Below are 21,046 nucleotides of genomic sequence, written 5' to 3'. Positions count from 1 at the left end.
AGTAGACCAAGATCTAGTGAAAACTTGACTTTTTCTTGTCCAAATTCAAAAAGATTTGGGGAGTAGACTCTACACATCATTGTCTACCATATCCACAAGTTTCACTTGAAAAGGAGCTGGTACTACGATCGCGATTGGTGTACCATAGTGACATTTTGAGTTGAGACTTGGTGAGTAGGTAGCTGATAATTAGACAAACAACTTTCTCGAAAGAACCTGGGTCAAAAAACCAAAAGACAATTGTCAAATAGAGCAAACACTGATCACTGATCCTTCAAACCAAAATTTTGAGAAAATTCAAGTTTTTGTGATCCAAATGCAAAGTGGGTTTGGGAATAGACTAATCATACCCATGTCTATCAACTCCTAAAATTTCATGCAATAAGGAGTTGGAACTACAATCGCGATCGGTGTACCCCAGTGACATTTTGGATTGAAAATTTATGAGTAGGTAGCTGACATCTAGTGCAACATATTTTCCAAAAGGAGCAAGGTCAAAAAAGCAAAAGAAAGTGTTCAAAAGTCCCAGTTACACAATCAGGCCAATAACTGCAAAACCACCTGGGATTTGGTTTTTCATTGGTCAAAACATCTCCAAATTCAAAAATACAAAGACACTTGGTATCAAGACATCAAGGGCTAGCTACTATGCAAAAATCTTCCAAATCTGTGACATGGGGTCAACGATCGCGATTGGTGTACCTCTACATAGTGAGGGTGCTTGACTTCATAAGTTTGTAGATCTACTTGAGTACATCCCAAATCTCAAGTTTGAGTGAAAAATACCCTCTGGAAGCTAAGATACAAGCACAAAATCTCTTTGTGTCCTGATCTTAAAACTATTTTGAGTGTGGTTTCAAGTGCAGTTACTAAAATTTCTCTAACTTTTGATAGACAACTCCAAATTGAGTCAGGTATAGCTAGGAAGAAAGCTTGCGAGCAGATTTCCTAAATCCAAACTTTTAGGGTACCCAAAACCAGTATCCAAAGGTCAGTGGGGCACCAACTGACTTTTTAGAGATTAGACCAAGGGAAAAAAGGGATTGTGTGCACTAAGCCAAGGTGTTCTTATCAAGGACCATCTTGAGAGTATTGAGTGAGGCTTAATCATGACAAATCATCCATCATTAGGGTTTCCCACTCAACTCAAAGCTATGCCACCTACACAAACAGCCATAAATACTGCAACACCTATAACAAGAGGGTTGAGACAAGACCATGAGGCTTATCAATCATATCAAGCCAATCCTCAAGACATGGCTGATGGATATTTGTCAAGTGATCATGTAGCTCACAAGAAGCCAAACCAATCAACTAAAATGCGGGAGTTTGGAAGAGCAAAAGTGGAAATTGCTGGAGACTTAGAGGAGAAGCATCCTCTAATCAACAAACCCAACGTGAGGTTCATCAAAACCAATGAATCCACGAGAGTTCTAACGGATTACACTTATGATGTCCTTTATAGGTTACCTATTGGGGATCAAAAAAACTTCTATAGATGTTTAAATTCCATCATTGAAGAGTTGACAGACTACAAGAACCTCTATGCCTTCACATACACAGATGACCAGGGAGTGCAAGTTCTAATGGTAGATAAGTATGGATGAGAGTACAAAATTATCAGCCCAATTGAGCTAGAAAGATATACATACATGGGTACTCCAATCTTTGCTTGCTACTTTCAACCGGGTGTAAGCGTACCAGGGTTTTTTGAGACTGATTTTCAAGAAGCTAACATTGAAACTATGGGATCAAATGGACCTCAAACATCCAAAATAGCTATTCACGTGAGTGTAGCTCCTACCTCATTGAGTGGAACCAAGAGACCACCAATTAGACTTACAAATCCATCAACATTTCCAAAACATGTTTCAAAAGGGATTCCACCAGGATTTGCTCCAAGACGAGAAGAAGGAACGAGGGATGTCTTTGTGAGAGACCCCAACATGCTAAGATACGTGGTTGAACCAGAACCAATGAGACCATATCAATTGGCCAAATGTGTCAAGAAGAAGTATGATGGATTAAGGGATCCATACGTACATGCATCCTTGTTCAAACAAGTGTTAAGAGCCGAACAAGTATTTTATTTTCATACACAGTATGAGGGATTTGTCTTAACCTTGGAAAGGATAGCATTGAATTGGTTCCAACCGTTGGACAAAAATGTTTTCTCAAACGTTGAACAACTGTTGTAAGAATTTGTTGTGGAGTTCTCTAAAAGGGGAATCAAGCATAACACAATGCCCCAAATCTATGCATTCAAGCAAAAAGAAGATGAAAGAGTGAAGGAAGCATCGCTACGCTTCAGACAATATATAGAGAGATGTCCGGAACGCGAGTTACCACAGGATGAAAGATTATGAATTCTCTTCATAGAGGGTTTGAAAAATGAAACTCTCAAGAGATATTTGCACTTAAAAGGATGTACTTCCTTTGAACAAGTCACGAGAGAAGCATTATACCTAGTTGACAATTGTAAAGCCTATGACGAGAAAATTGGTGATACAAAGATCACTATGGATAATGCTCCTTTAGCATCTAGTGAAACCAACACAAGGCAAGCGGTTATGTCTTAATTAATGACCAACCTAGATGAGCTAGCAGGGCAAGTAGCACAATGAATAAAATGGTGTGCCATTGAGAAAAAATGGACCAATCATGAGATGAGTGAGTGCTACTATAATCAAACCTACACAAGGGGGATACTATTTGGACATCAAATAGAAAAACAAATGCCATTGCCTAATTGTCCATTATTTCAAAATAGGGTTGTATCAAGGGCTTTACAAAGAGCTGAGGTATCACAACCTAGGCTAGGGCAAGAACCTATGAGAAAACTTTATTCATTGAATGAGGACACTCTGATGTTCATAGCCAATCAAGAGCGTAGACCAGAGACCATTCTAGCTAATCAAGAACAACCATCAATTATGCCACCAGTGACTCAACAAGATGGACCATGCTACAGGTGTGGAGGTAATCATTGGGCCAAGAATTTTTCTCGTGTAGAGATAATTGGATATTGTTTGGAGTGTGCCATTACACACGTTGTTCCAAAATGTCCAAAACACCCAAACAAACAGGGGGAAACAACAATGAATGTTGTGGGAGTGTTACCTTCTCCAAGTGGATCAGAGGCAGAACCCAAAATTCCTATGAAGGTAGTGACTAGATCCCAAGCAAAAGAAAATGCTGAGGACCAAGCTAATGAGGAGAAAGATCAACTAGTGTGTCAGTGAGGACTCGAATAAAATCCTGGAAAGCCAAAAGAGACAGAATTAAAGCAAAAACAATTAGGCAGAAAAGGTGAAACAGATAGCTACGTCATGGAGCATGATGCCAAAGTGCACATGAAGAAAGCAGAGAAGCAACGAGAATATGTCATCATTGACATACCTGAAGAATCGACAAAAGCTATTTCAAAGAAGAAAACTCCAGAAAAAGTGCAAATGAAAGAAAATGAAGGAGAAAAGATTCCAAGTTCAACAACAAATCTTCAACAAGCGCAAGATCAAGACAAGAACAGGGACAGAGAAGAAGATCGATTGTCTCCTACGACAATCAAATTCAGCATACGCGGAGAAATAGGACTCAAAATCACATGTTTAACTGTGACAGATCCAAAAGCAAAAAAAAATCTAATGACTTATGGAACGTGGATCATGATGGGAAAGCCGCCAATCATTGAGCTAGAAGAGATAGTATACACAAGTTCAAAAATACCGACTCCTAGCTTTAGCATGGCAGAAGCTGTACTCAAGTTGATCCGGAGAGTATAAGGATACTTTCCACATAATCAACTCCCATCACATCAAGGAGAGTATAATCTTGACAGAAAGTTGGAGGAACGTCTTCTTTCAACAACAATCAAAAGCCGCAATAGCAGCACCATCAAAAGCCCCAAAAGTACCTCAATTCAATGCAAAAAAGGAGCAACCAACCATCACGAAAAAAGGTAAAGCAAAGGTACACACTGAAGTATAACAACCTTGCCAAATGACTTTACCTTTAACGAGCTTCCAACAAATTTCCCGCGAAGCCTCTACATCAGGAGCCACATCACCAACAATGCAATGGAAACCAAAGAAAAAAGTCTATCAACCAAAGTTTCCATCACAAAAAAGCATCCAAAAGAAGCCAAATAATGTCGACCAAGTGTTGGTATCCAAAGAGCACATCAAAGTCAAAGACTCAGTTTGGATACATGAAGCACAAGTTCAACCTCAACAACAAAAGGTGACAGGGTGGGTAGCATCAAATGAGTCAATCACTGCTCAAGGCTACTTCAAAGGAAACATTAATGTTTGGGACAAAAAGCCTAAAGTAACAGCCTGGATGTACTCACCTCAAGAAAGAAGTTCTACAATGAGAGAGCCAAGCTATCAACGAAATAAAAAAAAAAACTCAAGCAGGAGAAAGAACAACAAAAAAGGACAGAAGAAAATAATTTCCACGAAAGCAACACAACAAGTATGGGTACCAAAGTCAAACTTCAACGAAGCTACCCAAGACAAACAAGTGAAGCAACAGATGATCCCAGTCAAGCTACTCGAAGCACAAGGATTTTATGAAGGTAACACTCAAATATGGTTACCAAAAATTGTAGCTCACTCTGGAGAAACCATGAAAAACCATGCAACACAAGCTTCTACCCCAAAGCAAGCAAAGACAACCAACATCCGACAGAAGCCAATTGCAACAAAGGCTGCTACAACCTCTAGATGGATACCTCGTCATCAACTACAAAATCAAGGCTTCTACACAAGAAATCATCAGATCTGGCTACCAAAACCTAGTGTCCATCAAGTCATCGAGCAAAAGGAGCAAATACAAAAGACGGTCACACAAGGACCCAAAACAAGATGGGTTCCAAAAAAATTCGTGGAAACTCAGTCACAGAGATCCCACACATCTCGACAAACGCTTCTCATGCAAGATAAAGCAAATACTACATCAATCACTCGACAAGCAAGTCAAGAGGAACCAACATATACCAACCTACTCAACAAAATGGTGGCATCCAAAGAGCAACACAATGGAAGAGGCCTAAATTTCAAGAACTTATAGCATTGGGTTTCAGGCCATTAGCAAGTAAGTCCAAGTCGCCATTAAAAATACATGGCATAAAAGTCAAGAGTCAGGCAGCTGATCCACTAAATGAGCTAGGCATTAGTCCCAAAGCTTCAAGTAATATTCTCTCTGGTCTAAGAGTCTTAGCTATTCTAAGTACTACTCAAGGTGGAGGAGTTGAGCATATTTATGTTGTGTCGCCCATGCTGGTATAGGTGAGCATAAGAGTCCAAGTCTATATATTTTAAGTTTGGTAAAGTGAAGAAGAGAGTCCAAAAGACACTCACGCACTATGCATAGTGAGTAATGAGTGGAGAATCTTCAACATCAAAAACCCTTCTTGGAAATGTGGAATCTATTGAGATGTCCTTGGATGTCACATGTGCTACATTTGTTCCTTGAGGCACCCAACAACTCATTTTTCCCACCACATGATTTTCTTGAAAGAACTCTTGTGTCCATATAGAGTGTCCCATGATTGGCACTTGCATTACGCACTCTTACTTCATTTCTCCCAAGCACCCCACTGGGTTTTTCCCTTTGGTCATTCAGGTTCTAGACCCTAATTTAGAAACACCCATCACTATTCTATTGTATATATTCCTTCCATCAAATGAAACCAATAAATAATTTGTTACACGATCTTCAAAGAGATAAAGTGGGGCCACATTGCTCTCAACTACGCTTCGACAAGAGCAGCTCTTATCTTCAAAGATACCAACAAAGCTCTATTGACAAAGTGGCAAAGAAAATCAAATTGGAGATGCCAGTGCACACACGTCAAAAGTCTCAAACATTTTGAGATACGAGCTCCAACAGAAAGTCAATTGCACCAGGAGGCAAAGTATCCAAAGAAGCAGGTATCATCGACCAACTGCACAAATGGAAAGGTAAAGCAAGACATGCAACAACATGCACAAATGCCTCGTCCACAACATCCAAATCACAAAGAACGCATGTTCATCAATCAAAGGCAAATGGGCACCCCATTTGAACAAGCAAAACATGCTAGATATAACTCAATCAAGGAAGGGGGGAGTCTCATCAACAAGAAGACCAGACTACAAATGGTCGTGTCAAGGGACGACACGAGCTAGGAAGACGGGAGTGTTTGGAGGTGATAACAACATACAAGAACCCACCTAGCCAAGGCGCCCGTTGCGTCAGTCGGCCAAAGTTTTGATGTGGTCACATTATTTTTCTGATGTTTAATACATCAAACCCTGTAAAAGCCTAATGTCAATCGTCTATGTGATTTTTCCAATGATGTATGTAAAGGTCCATGAGAAATTGGCCGCCGGCCACTTTAGAAAGCCCTAGGTATATAATACACTAAGGTTAGTGTGAAAGGAGAGATTATATTTTTGAAGATAAGTGACTATTGCTGTACGCACGGAGAGCTACCTCATTGCTCCAACTTGTAATCATCACTTCTGTGGCTATGGTAATCCAAATTCAGTTTTGTTTCTTGCATTGTGTTCCTCTTACTCTGCTCTTTCATTTAAGTGTAAGCATTCAAGATTCAGTGAAGTTTTCAAACGCATCCATTTAGGGCTTAAATTTCTATTTTGAGTGTTGATATACGTATTTTATGTTGTTTTGATCTTAGGAGAGACTTTAGGGACCTAAAAACGACCCTTTAGGGTCATCCGTTTATTATTTTTGTGTACTTTGGGACGAACGATCGCGATCCGTGTACCTCCCCAGAATACTGTGACAGTGATAGGATATGTTCCTGATAGTCCCCTGTAGCTTCCCTTCAAGTTTCGTGCGATTCTGATATGATTTGCATGGTGAACGGGCGTGATGACTATAGAGCTTTGTAGAAGGACATAGGTAGATTACTTGGCTTTTGTGCAATTGATTTTCTTGTAGAGTTAGTAGTTGCATCTCTTTGAGTTCACTAGGGTTGACATCCTAGTGAGTTTCCATGCCTCATCCGAGTCGCTTTCCTTGTATCGATAATTTTATGTTGATGCTTGAGAGCTATGCTATGGACGTCCGTCGCGGCGACCCGCAAACATCTTGTGAGTGATAGGGAGCTGATTTGTTATGGATTACCATAAAATCATTAAGCAAATACTTTATTACCTCGTTGAGGAAATAAGTTCCCCGAGCACTGACAATCTCTATTGGCAGTCCATACCTTACAAATACATACTCATATAAGAATGCAGCAGTGGTTCTGGCATCATTCTTTTGGGTTGCCTTATCCTTGGCCCATTTGGTCAAATAGTCCGTAGCTACAATGATATATTGAGCTTGGTTTTTGTAAGTAGGTGGTTGTATTGGTCCGACAAAATCTATACCCCATTTTGCGAATGCTTGAGCCCCCATCATTGGTCTTAAGGGCATTCTGTCTACTCGTGTTGACATTTTTTCTCGTTGACAAGCATCACACCTTCGAACATATTCTTTGACATCCGCAAAAAGTGTTGGCCACCATATGCCTGCCATCAAGATTGCTCTTGCGGTGGTCTCACTATAAAAGTGACGTCCTGCTAATCCAACACGTTCTATAATCGGAATATACTCCTTTTAATTTGCACAAAGACGCAAATGTTGATCTTTACCTCGTCGATAAAATTGGTTCCCAATAAGAGCATAGTCTCTTGCTTCTGTTTCAGTTGTTGTTTGATGGCATTTACTCATATCCTCAGGAAATGTTCGGCTTGATAAGTAAGTAACCAGATAGTTACTCCAATTAGAAACAGGTGACATTTGAAACAATGTTACATGAGGAATGGGTGGTTGTTTTTTACACTGAGGGAAATCTTTTACAAAAGATCTAACATCTCTCCTCATAGTTGGCCAAAATACTCCAAGTCTTAAGATTCGTTGCATAGTTTGGTCTTCCACAAAGTGAAGTCCTACAATGGTAACATGTGCTTGACTTAGTTATTGTTCCTTTTCTTCAGGGTTAATGCATAAAAGCAATATCCCCTCTCAATTTCTTTTATATAGCCTCCTAGCTAGTAGTTGATACATAGCCAATTGCTCGATTAAATCAATTGTGATAGGAAGTGGTGAATCCACTTGAGCTATTTTCATCAATGACACAATTTTTTTCGACCATCTAGGTATCATTTCCACAGAGAACAAATAGGCATTTGGTAGATCATCATCTACCCCTTTAGGTGATTCCCCTAAAACAATCCTTAACAAATGATCGGCTCGTTGATGACTAGTGCCATTTTGTACAACCACAGTGAAATCAAATTCGAGAATAATGATGAACCATCTCACTATTCTCCCTGTGCTGCATGGTTTGTTGACCAAATATAACAAATCTTGGTGGTCCACAAAGAACAAAAACTTGTTGGCTAACAGGTAATGTCTATACTTTTTAACGACATAGATCATTCCTACTCCTTCTCTTTCAGTGGTGGTGTAATTCTTTTTCTGCCATATTCAATTGTCGGCTAGCATAAGAAATAGGAAAGTCAAGTTTCCCATCTCCTGGTTGAGCTAGTATACAACCAATAGCAAAGTTTGAAGCATCTACATGTACGTGGAATACTTTATCCCAATCAGGTGTTGGGGTATAAAGCCCAATGTGGTCGCCAAGGTAAGTGGGCGGGCCGCCAGGTATGTACACATATTCTTTTGTAAAAACCTAATAAGAACTCACTATGCTTTACACATTACAGTAGAGCGAGTTCACCATATCGTCGTGCTCTTCTTCTCGCACTCTCTCTCGCGTCGCACTTCCGCTCATACTCCTTCAACTGGCATCAGAGCTTAGATCGAGGCTCGGGGCAGCACTACAGGAGGCTAGAGTCACCAACTCAGATTGGAGTGAAATTCGATAAGCGAAGACATGGCCCCAAAATCTCGTGGGTGAACCCGAAGGCCTCGGTGTTGTCAGAATTTCATGCTGAGGTCATCTCGGCCATCGTTCGGCTTCGACAAAGGTCTGCGCAAGCCATTTTCGACTACGTTGTCTCAACGGGTGCAGATCCGACTCTGCAAATTTGGGTTTTCGGCCTACGGCTGCAGGTGCTGAGGATATCGACACTCCCAGAGTGTTGATTTGTGGCTGTCTACACATCGAAGGACGGCTCACAGTTCTTGGAGGCGTGTCACATACGACACGGGCGCATCTACACACAGACTGTAGGCGACATCCACTGGTTCATCAGGTAGCTTGTGTTTGCTGCTTGATATTTCAGATTTCATCCTGACATTGCAGGAACTTCCACATGGGATGTATTGTCAGAGATGATGTATGTCTGTTGAGGGTTTCCTGGCTGTGAGTCACGCAGCAAACAACCGCCGCAGCTGTTACAGCATATAGTGGGAAATTTGTGGATGTATGACTTTGTGGGAAGTCTATGTACTGTCAGATTTACTGCAGCCTTTGTTGAGGGTCGAGTGAGGTTTTATTGAGCTGGGGGATTCTCGAATGTTGAGATCCTTTCGGTGATACAAGTCTTGGAGCGATCCCTCGAGCACCCTTAGATAGGCAGCTAGGATGTATTGACTGTGAGTTAGACAGTTGGGATTGCATCTTTGCTTTACTGCCGTTGAGGCATTGTCACGGTCTATGCTTACAGGACAGTGAGAAACAGTACAGGTGCAGGACAGGTTTACCCGGAGCTTACAGTGTTAGAGAGAAAGTGTTTTTTGAGCTGTTTTTTGGTCTGTTTTTTGAGTACACCAGAGAGATTTTACAAAGGAGACTCTGCCAAAATTTATGCAAAATCTTAAGCTTTCTTGGTTCATTTGACAGGTTGATATTGGTTCAGAGGTCAGTTTACAGGGGAAACTCTGCCGAATTTTTCCCAGGAAAGTAAACCACTGTGAAGCATAGCTATGGCTGGATCACAGGACACTGCTCTTTACAATATCAAGAAGCTGGATGGAACCAATTTCCCATTGTGGAAGAAGCAGATTTGGCACGTGTTGGTACAAAAGAAGCAGATAAAACCTATAAAGCTCAAGGGCATAAAACCAGAAGATATGGACGAAGATGAATGGAGCGAAATGGATGAATTGGCACTTTCTACCATTATGCTGACTTTGGCAGAAAGCGTTTACTTCAATGTAGGAGACGAGATGTCGGCTTATCAAGCATGGTTAAAGCTGAGTGATCTTTATGAGAAGAAGAGTGCAGCTTCACAGGTATACTGGCTTAAGAAGCTTGTTGACTTGAAGATGAAAGAAGGGACACCTATGTCAAATCATCTGAATGAATTCAACACAATCTATATTCAGTTGTCATCTCAAGGTGTCAAGTTTGATGAACCTGTTAGAGCTATGTTCCTGTTGATCACATTGCCGGAAAGTTGGGACACTTTTTGCACAGCTTTGAGTAATTCTGCACCTCTAGATGGTTTGAACATAGCAGGTGTAGAAGGAAGTCTGCTTACTGAAGAAAACAATAGAAAGACAATGGACAAAGGCAAAGGAATAGCCTTAGTTGTCAGGGAAAGGACCAAAGAAAAGTACAAAGGTGGAAAGAGGAATCAGTCTCGTAGCAAGTCCCGCAATGCTAAAGGCAAGAGTGACATAGAATGCTACCATTGTGGCAAGAAGGGTCACATGAAAAGAGACTGCAAAGAATGGAAAGCAGAAAAAGGCAAAGAGAAAGCTGAAGACCATGGTGAGAAGAACAAGTCCTCAATGAAGATTCAAGAAATAAATGTGACAAACACTGTTGTAGAGGATGACAGTCTAGTGTCAGGAGACATCTACTTCTTGAAGAATACAATGGACTCAGCTCTTCTTACAACATCTCATGGAAATGCACTGAGTGACTGGATTATAGACTCAGGGGCATCACTTCATGTGTCTCCAAACAAGGAGTGGTTTACTTCTTATGTGACCACTAAAGATCGTGTTCGGCTAGGCAATGGGCAGACATGTGAGATCTTAGGTGTTGGAGATGCTCAATTGAAGTTTCAGAATGGCTCTTCTTTCATGCTGAAGAATGTGAGACATGTTCCCGCAATTACAAAGAGCTTGATCAGCACTGGTTTACTTGATGATGCTGGCTACGTCACCATTTTTGGACAGAACATGTGGAAGATATCCAAGGGTTCTATGACAGTAGCACATGGAGTAAAGTCTGGAGGACTTTACATGATTTATGTATCAAATGTCTCTAAAAATGTAATCAATGTAACCGAGCAACCGAACGTTTCTTTGTGGCATAGCCGGTTAGGACATATGTCCAAGAAGGGAATGGAAATCTTGTCTCGTTCTGGTTATTTTCCTGGCTTTTCATTTAATGATTTTGAATTCTGTGAACATTGTCTGTATGGTAAGCAAACACAGCAGCCACATAAGCATAGAAGCAGTAGAAGAGATACACAGTTGGCACTTGTTCATATTGATTTGTGTGGACCTATGCCTAACCTATCGCTAGGGGGAGCTTCTTACTTTATGACATTTATAGATGATTACTCGAGGAAAGTATGGGTTTACTTTCTCAAGCACAAGGATGAAGCGTTTAGTGTTTTCAAAACGTTTGTGACACTTGTGGAGAATCAGAGTGGCAAGAAGCTTAAATGCTTACACACTGACAATGGTGGAGAGTATGTTTCAAAGGCCTTTCAGGACTTTTGTGAGTCAAAAGGTATAAAACGTGAACTTACTGCTCCTTACAATCCTCCTCAAAATGGTGTTTCTGAGAGGATGAATAGGACCATACAAGAGAAGGTCAGAAGTATGTTGTCTAATGCACAGCTGCCAAATGGGTTTTGGGCTGAAGCTGTATCAACAGCTGTTTATCTTGTAAATAGATCTCCTAGCAAGGTTTTGCAGAAGGATTCAGTGCCAGAGATGGTATGGTCAGGCAAAATGCCCTCATACAAACATCTCAGAGTCTTTGGCTGTGAGGCATATACTCACGCTCCAAAGGAATTTAGGAACAAACTTGAGCCAAAGAGTAGAAAGTGCATCTTTCTAGGCTATGGTAATTCTGGTGAGATGGGGTACAGACTTTGGGATCCCGAATCTAGAAAGGTTTTCCGCAGCAATGATGTTCACTTTAATGAATCCAAATATCATTCTAAAATAGAGAGGGTTGAGGAGATTAGAAGAGTTGTCTTCCAAGAAGATGGACCTGCACGTGCAAGACAAAATGTCAGGGCTCAAGAGGAGCAAGGACAGGATAGAGTGGAACCACAGGTTGTGGCTGAGCCTGAGCCACCTATTGTGCGTAGATCTGGACATGTCATGCGACCTCATGATAGGTTTTTTCCATCTATGAACTATGTCATGTTGACTGATTGCAATGAGCCTTCATGTTACAAGGAAGCAGTGCAAATGAAGGACTCCGGGAATTGGCAATTGGCCATGCAGTCAGAGATGATAGCTCTGCATAAAAACAAGACATGGAAGCTAGTTAAATTACCATAGGGCAAAAAGGCTCTACCTTGTAAATGGGTTTACAGGTATAAGATCACCACTCATGATAGTCAGCCAAAGTACAAAGCAAGGCTTGTTGCCAAGGGCTTTAAGCAAGAACAAGGCATTGACTTTGATGAAGTCTTCTCTCCGGTGGTCAAGATGACTACATTGAGATGCTTTCTTGCATTGGTTGCCATATTAGATTTGGTGTTGCACCAAATGGATGTCAAGACAGCGTTCTTGCAAGGTGATTTAGATGTGGAAATTTACATGCAGCAGCCAGAAGGGTTTGTTGGAAAAGGCAGTTGTTAAAGAGTCTTTATGGCTTAAAACAATCACCGAGGGCATGGTACCATAAATTCCACAAGTTTATGCTTTCTCAAGGCTACAAATGTAGTGAGTTCGATCACTATCTATATACAAAGAAGGCTAAGGATGGTAGTTGGCTGATCCTTATTTTGTATGTGGATGACATGTTGATTGCTGGCAAGCACTTGGAAGAAATTTCAGCTTTGAAGTCAAAGATGGAAAAATTGTTTGACATGAAAGACATGGGTGAGTCAAGTCATATACTTGGTATGCGCATTGAGAGAGACAGATCAAAGAAGTTGATTTGGTTATCTCAAACAGAGTATATTGACAAGGTTTTGCAACGTTTCAATATGGAGAAGGGAAAGGCACTGAGTGTTCCATTGCCACCATATGTGAAACTTAGCAAACAAGATTGTCCTGTGTCTGAGGAAGAACAGGCTGAAATGGATAAGATTCCATATGCGTCTGCAGTGGGTAGTTTGATGTATGCAATGATTGCTACTCGCCCAGAAATTGCATTTGCAATGGGAGTAGTAAGTCGATACATGTCAAACCCAGGCAAGAAACATTGGGAGACAGTGAAAGGAATATTGAGATACCTGAAAGCTACAAAGAGTATGCGTATATGCTATGGGAGTCAGGAGCTAAGTGTAAAGGGTTTTACAGACGTAGAATATGCAGGTGACTTAGACAACCGAAGGTCTACGTCAGGGTATGTCTTTACATTGGCTGGTGGAGCACTATCATGGCGTTCTAGATTACAAGATTGTGTTACTCAGCCTACTACAGAGGCTGAATATGTTGCAGCATCAGAGGCATGCAGAGAATCAATTTGTCTTAATCGACTAGTAACAGATTTGGGAATCAAAGAAGAGATGCCTGTGTTATATTGTGATAGTCAAAGTGCTATACAATTGGCTCGCAATCCAGTTTATCACTCAAAGACAAAGCATGTGGATGTGAAGTATCATTTCATCAGGGAAATGCTCGAGGATAAGCAACTTCAGCTTGTCAAAGTTCACACCACAGAAAATCTTGCTGATCTACTTACAAAAGGACTTCCCTCAGAGAGCTTTGCGCATTTTCGCAAGCAGTTAGGTGTAGGGTAGTACATCACTTCTCTACATCTCTTGTATATTAGCTTGTATAGTAGCTTCTCTCACACTTAAAGTACCACATTGGACTTTAAGTGGGAGGTTGTTGGGGTATAAAGCCCAATGTGGTCGCCCAGGTAAGTGGGCGGGCCGCCAGGTATGTACATATATTCTTTTGTAAAAACCTAATAAGAACTCACTATGCTCTACACATTACAGTAGAACGAGTTCACCATATCGTCGTGCTCTTCTTCTCGCGCACTCTCTCGCATCGCACTTCCGCTCGTACTCCTTCATCAGGTGCTTTCAATATTGGAGCGGAGGTGAGAGCTTGCTTAAGCTTCATGAAGGATTCTTCACATGCCTTGGTCCATTCAAAGTGCGTAATCAAGATATATATGGGTTTTGCAATTATGGAATACATGTAGAGGAATTGTCGGTAATATCCACAATGTCCCATGAATGCTTGTACCTCTTTGACCGTTGTTGGTTTAGGAAAATTAGCAATGACGTGAATCTTTTCAACATCGGTAGCTATGTCATTTTTAGATACTATATGTCCTAGGATTTTGCCTTGTCTCCTCATGAATGTGCACTTTTTAGGGTTTAAGCAAATCCTGTAAAGTCTACATTTCTCGAATACCTTTTTGAGGTGTCCAAAATGATCAGCTCTGATTGATGAATGTACACATATATCATCCATGTATACTTCCAAGAATTTCCAAAGATACTCTTTGAAAACATGGCTCATCAATCTCTGAAATGTGGTTGGAGCATTAGTTAACCCAAACGGCATAACCGGATAGGAAAATATACCCCATTCTGTTGCAAAAGCGGTTTTGTGTTGATCTTTTGGGTCAACCAAAAGTTGATTGTATCCCGAAAAGCCGTCTAGGAAGTTGTAAGCTTCTTTTCGTGCCACTCGTTCTAAAACATGCTATCGAAAGAGGAAAGTTTTCTCTAATGGTAGCGGCATTCACTTTTTTGAGATTAACACACACTCGTAATTTCCCATTTTTCTTAGGTACTACCACAATTGGAGACACCCAATCAATGTGTTCAATTTCGTAAATGAATTCGGTTTCCTTTAGATTTTCAATCTCCTCTTTGATCTTTCTGGAAAATGTTTTGTTATTAATTTTTGTAATGAGATGGAACATGCATTACATCCTTACCATCCTCTTCCGTGGTTTCCATTTAAGTGGTGTATATCTCCTTTAGAGATTTTTTCAACTCTTGATATTTCTTTTTCCTCTCGACTCTCGTCATGAGTGGTTTTTTTATCCTAATGTTCTTTGTGAGTACCCTTCCTTGCTTTTCTCGTTGTCTGAGACATTTCTAAATCTTTGTTTGAAGGATATCTGCCAGTTATTTTTTCCTTGACACAATCATTAGCATCTATCTGCATCAGGAATTGTGTTTTACTGGAGACTGATGGCATAGGTTGTGCTTTCACGATTTTAGTGTCTCTTTTTCTTCTATACAATTTTTGTCTTCTTGATTTTTGGTTTGGAAAGACAAAAAACTTTTCCTCCCCTCCCTTTAAGAGTAACTGAGCCCTCGTATGCTCTTTCTCTGATCCCTAATCTTCTAAGGTAGCTGAGTGTTCATCTAATTAATCAGTTGCATCATAATAGAGGTCAAAAAAGATTTTTTGAGCTTTCATCAAGTCCTTTGTTTCCTCATCTTTGTTTTCAATGTTAAGGACTGACATCATTTGGATGGGAATTATGTCGTTACCATCCTCATTGCAAAATTGAGTAGGCACATTCGTATTCACACATACATCCATTGTCGATAAAATTTGAGTCCATTTGAATGGTTCGAACAAATGCTCTTGAAAGGGTTCGGGTATGTAGGCTTCATCTGTACAATCCCTTTCTAGGATACATTCCTCTTGTCTTAAGCTTCCATTTTGTGAAGCTCCGCACATCCAAATAGGAGTGTCTTTGTTTAACCACAATGGGAGTTTAGTTTCAGCCAAAGAGATTGAATCAAAATCTTGGGTGGGTGTTTTTAAGACATCTCTATAAGTGTGATCTTTTAGATTGACTCTTGTTATAGATCCCACTTGCTTCAAGTACAAATAGTCATTTCCCCAATCTTGGATAAGTTGTACCTGTTGCATGAAAGGTCTTCCCAATATGATTTTATAGTTGAGTTTTTTTCCAAAGCCTACTATGGCAAATGTGTGTTGATATTCAATTCCACAGGAGTTGACTATCACTTTTTCTAGTAGCCCTAGTGGTCTCTCAATGTGTCCGTCAGCCAACTGCAATTTCATTTTCCTTTGTCTAATGGCTGGATGTCCCCAGGATTCTCATACTGCTTTAGTGGCTATGGCTATGCCAGCTCCACTATCCAATATTGCCATGGTTTCAATGTCATTATATCTCACTGTGAGGGTGGTGTTTCCTTCTCCCCCTTCATAATATTCTCCGACCTTATTCATAGGCACTGATCAAATCTCTTTGTTTTTCGTTCCTTTTTTCGAGTTTCCTAAATTCTTAGAGATTAATCATGTTATCCCCACCTTCTCTAGGGTTTTCTGTAAATCGTTCCATAAGTATGGCCTGAGTTTCAACAGTTCTCCCAAAGTAAGAGTGCATTGGATAGGTGTAGACATGATGGAATGAATGTTGTCTAGGGTCTGTTTGGCTCTTTTTACTTGAGTGGTCTTGCAAATGATAGACTCCATCTTCGTTATCTCCCAAGTAAGAAGGTAATGTTTTTAATGCCAAAGGTTTAGATATTCCTGAAGCCTCTGATCCGTAGTCCTCGTACAAGGATTGTATATCCATGTTTATATCAGATGGTAGGTTATCCAACCAGACTTCCTCTATAGGAGCCGACTTTAAAGTTAGGCTCTCATCATTGATCTCTCTTACTTTTTCCCATAAGTGTCCTGGCCAGTCTTCTTCTATGAATGGAATTCCATCTAAGGTATCTTCGCTATCCAGCACTATGAGCTCTAGTTCATTTGTTTCAAGGTGGGGTTCTGCCACCACATCCGATTTTACTTTCGTTTCCTCTACCACAAGCTCTTCCGATTTTGTAATATTTTCAAGCTTGGGTTTTTGTTTATCCATCATTTCTTGCGTGATTCTTATCGAGTTTTGATAAGCTTCCAGCTTAGCTGCTTCCATGTTTGGAGATGGATAGTTTTTCCATTTGTTTTCCCTGTTTTGGTCTGCTTTAAGTCCTGGTTGGTAAGCTTCCAAGGTAGCATTGATAGGCTCAAAATTTTTATCAACCAGAATGGATCCTCCAGATTTCACGGTTGTTTTCTTGAATTCACTGTCAGTTTCTTTCAACTTTTCCTGGGCTAGCAATTTGCTTTCTCTTCGTTTTCAGCACGTTGTTTTTGTTTTCTCATCTCATACCTATTGCTTCTACTCCTTTTGATTCTTTGAGAAGAAACTTTCGTGTTCTCAGAATCATCAGAGGAATTGTGTTTCTTTTTCTTTTCCTGGGCTCTAGTGATTACCTTGATTGGAACAATCGGTTCGCTTTCTAATGAGCTACTAGGCATCACTTGGACCACGTTTACTACAGTTTTTCCTTTGTTCAAAGGATACTTAGGATAATCTTCCGAAAAGTGTCCTCCCTTTTTGCAAAATTGTATGCAATAGGCTTCAATTGGTTTGAGGTTTTTGTCAGGTTCTGGACATTGGTTCTTCCAATGATCATCAGCACCGCAATTATGAAAATTTCTGTTTCTGGGCTTCATCATGGGTCTTCCCATGGGGGGTCTAACGCCTTGATTAGCTACACAATACATTGGTGTGAGCTCTAGTGGAGCATAATTCATGGGTTTCTCCATTGGTGGTGGGTGTGGACTATACCAATCTCCCTCTACCATTACTGTAGATGGACTAGGCTCTGCATAGGTTGTAATAGGCACTAATGCTTGTTCATCTATGACTGCTTCTGAGTGCATGTACTTTACAGGCACCACATTATGTCATGGATAAGGAGGTTTTTGTCCCAACACAGGTTGAGGTCTCTCCATTCCCATTGGTGGTCTTTGAACTTGAGCCATATTAGGCTGGTATCTGTACATGGGTTGTCCCTGGGGTCTCATGGCCACGTACTGAACATTTTCATCATACTTTGGTCTGAAGTAGCACTCATGGGTCTCATGGTTGGTCCATTTATCCTCAATTTCACACCATTTTTGTGGCCTAATTGGTTGTCCCTATGGCGTTATCCCCTATCCTGGCCCTCTCAGAGGTGCTTTTTGCATATTGTTCATCATGTCATGCATCCTTTTTAACATATCTTCTACAGCTGAGAGTGGTTCCGCAGCAGCCGTTCCCACTTGTACTGGTTTTGTGGATGTTGTGTTCTCGCTTTGGTTGTCCTTAGGGATATCCTCTTCATTGAAGATCTCACAATTGTCTCCTAGGTCAATAGCATCAAACACACAGGCCTTTACGATTGTATACTTCTTACTATAGAGTATAGCATGAAGTTCTTTGTTTAGCAGTCCCTCCAAAAACAATGATACAAGTCGCTCTTTTGCAAGTATCTCCATCTCTGGGCATCTGGCTATGTATTGCTTCATTCAAGTTGCACAATCCCTAATAGACTCACCATGTTTCTGTTTAAAGCTGTAGATTTGAGCTACCGTATTATGTTTAATCCCCATTTTAGAACAAACAACTACAAATCCTTGATCTAATGTATTTAAGTCCATGATTGACCTTGGTGGAATGTTTTGGAACCATGTCAAAGCTTTTTCTTCTAATGTCATTCCAAACCCCTCTAATTGAGTATGGAAATCAAATATTCACTCTGCTTTTAGCACTTGCTTAAATCTTGCTAAGTGGTCATATGGATCCCCTAATCCACTGTATTTTTTGACCCATTTTTCAAAATCAGCTGGTCTGACAAGTCTATTCGATTCAACTCCAGGTCTTCTAGGAGTTGGTCTGTGCGCTCCTTGCCGCACTGTCGAAGCAAGGGACTTGCCAATACACCATGTACGAGCCGCAGACGGCTCCAAGCACACAACTAGTTTAACTAGTAAGCTCAAAAAGGGCAATGGTGTGTCACTCACCGCTTTATGCTCCTGCCGTAGAGGATTCCTCGCCGCGAAGAAGAGGGAGACGCCTCTACACCGCGCTCAACCGTCGTGCCGCCGCAACGCTCGATCGTACACTCTCTCTCTCTCTCTCTCTCTCTCTCTCTCTCTCTCTCTCTCACGCACACACACAAGGAGATGGTGAAGGAGAAGGTGGAGATGGAGCAAGAGCAGCTTCTATTGCACAATGAGAGAATGACTCAATTTTAGGTTTAATTGGCTTTTATGTGAGCTCACCCCATTCACACTTGGGCGCCCATGCTTAGCCAACTAACCCTAGCATGTTCGTGTTAGAGTGCGCCTCTCATCGGTGATCACTCTACCTTTCCCTATTGGACCGACAAGCCCGGTGCCTGACTCTACTTAAATAAATAATACGGTTACAGTGTCCGTCGTAGGCGATAGGGTGCCCGTGAGCCATGAGGGTTAACATTGCCCCCCTTCCTGATGTAGATTCCGTCCTCGGAAGCTATTGAGTTGAAGCTTGGTATGTCCATGTTGTAGAGCATCTAGATTTGAATCTGCAAGGCAAAGTCACTGTTTTAGCAAGCGGAATTATATTGCCATAAATCATGAGGGGAATGTAAAGTACATGTGGAAATGAGTAAATGCAAGATTTATGAAATGTTAGACTGCCATTAAGGACAAATAAATTGCACTTTGAGTAAATTAATTAATCAAGATTTTTGAGCTTATGGGTGAGTCTATCAATTAGTTAGCTATGACTAAGGTTAAAACAACTACTCTAGTACTAGCTAAGCTAAGAAGATTATCTAAATGCAAGATTCCCTAATTATGCTTTTCAGCTTTGATTAGCCAACTCGCTCTCACAACTGCAAACAAAAGCTTGAAATGTTAACTGTAAGCTCAATGGAAGTCTTTTAATTTTTTAATTTTTTTTATTTTTTAATACTTTTTAACTTTGGGTCACAATCATGTGACGTGTGTGCGTATTTTGTATGTCCGGGGTTTTTTGCTTCTCAAGGAAAAGCACCCACACTGGGAACCTCTAGGGCTCTAGTACCATAGACAATACATGTGAGTGAAGTACCAATTCAAGCCAGGATTTCTCTTCCAGCGTAAGATTTTTCATTTGTGGCACTTATGTTTTTTTTTTTGCTTCCATTTCCTTGGTATTCACACTAGTGTTTTTTGTTGTTTGAGTGAGCAAGCCTTTCTCTGCCTAAAACATTCCTAAGGTCTCAAATACTCGGATAATTTTATTAGCTAGGCCTAGTGGTCAAGTAAATGAGTTAACCTAAAGTCACGGTCTCCTAATCTCCAGGCTCATCCATAAGATTAAACTGGAGTTCAATCAACTTAAGCAAAGACAAATTTATACATCTATAATGGCAGATAACAATCATAACTATTGCACTCAAACAAAGAATGAAAAATCATTATTAGCAATTACACATATCCACCAACATGAATCATGGAAAGTAGTACACCTGGAGGTATGGAGTGGCTCATTTCGTTCAAGCAGATGTCCTCAGCCATGTGGATGGAGATCCATATAAGTCCTACCTAACACATCCAAAAACAGGCACTATACCTCTAGGAGGCATGTCAGTGTGAAAAATTAAAACTCCTAAAAAACAAACTCAAAACAAAATCTAGACCCCTAACCTACCTATCTGTCACCCCTTTTAGAATCAAGGAAAGAGGATATTATATAAACCGGGTGGCCACCCTAAGGCTAGGCCTCTATCCTCATCATCTAGATAAATAAAATCGTTGTCCGTGAGGCCATAGTCTTCCTCGGTCTCTATTAGTTCCTCTTCATCATCCTCTTGTGCAAGCATGCTAATCAAGAACCTCGCGATGCGTGGATACTCATCTTGTGCAAAAGAATAAGCATGTGCCATTGGAGACACATTCGCTACTGGGTAGGGATCACTAGTTAGCCATAGACGTATCAGCCATTCTAACTCCTCAAAATTTCTCTCACATGCAAGGCTCTCTATCAAATCCCATTCGCAAGAAAGTATAGGGTAGCATACGTAGAACACTTGAGGAAAAGACAAAGGGTACCTTTCATCAAAAATAGAAGTGCATGCCTCTGGTGAAGTAGCCATTTATGACAAGACAGATAGATTTGGTTAGGCCTTTAAAACATAAGAGT

The sequence above is a fragment of the Adiantum capillus-veneris genome, chromosome 17, assembly GCF_014529385.1.
Source record: "Adiantum capillus-veneris isolate H3 chromosome 17, ASM1452938v2, whole genome shotgun sequence".
Taxonomy (NCBI): domain Eukaryota; kingdom Viridiplantae; phylum Streptophyta; class Polypodiopsida; order Polypodiales; family Pteridaceae; genus Adiantum; species Adiantum capillus-veneris.
The sequence above is the reverse complement of the archived record's forward strand: the minus strand, read 5'-3'. Positions refer to the sequence as shown.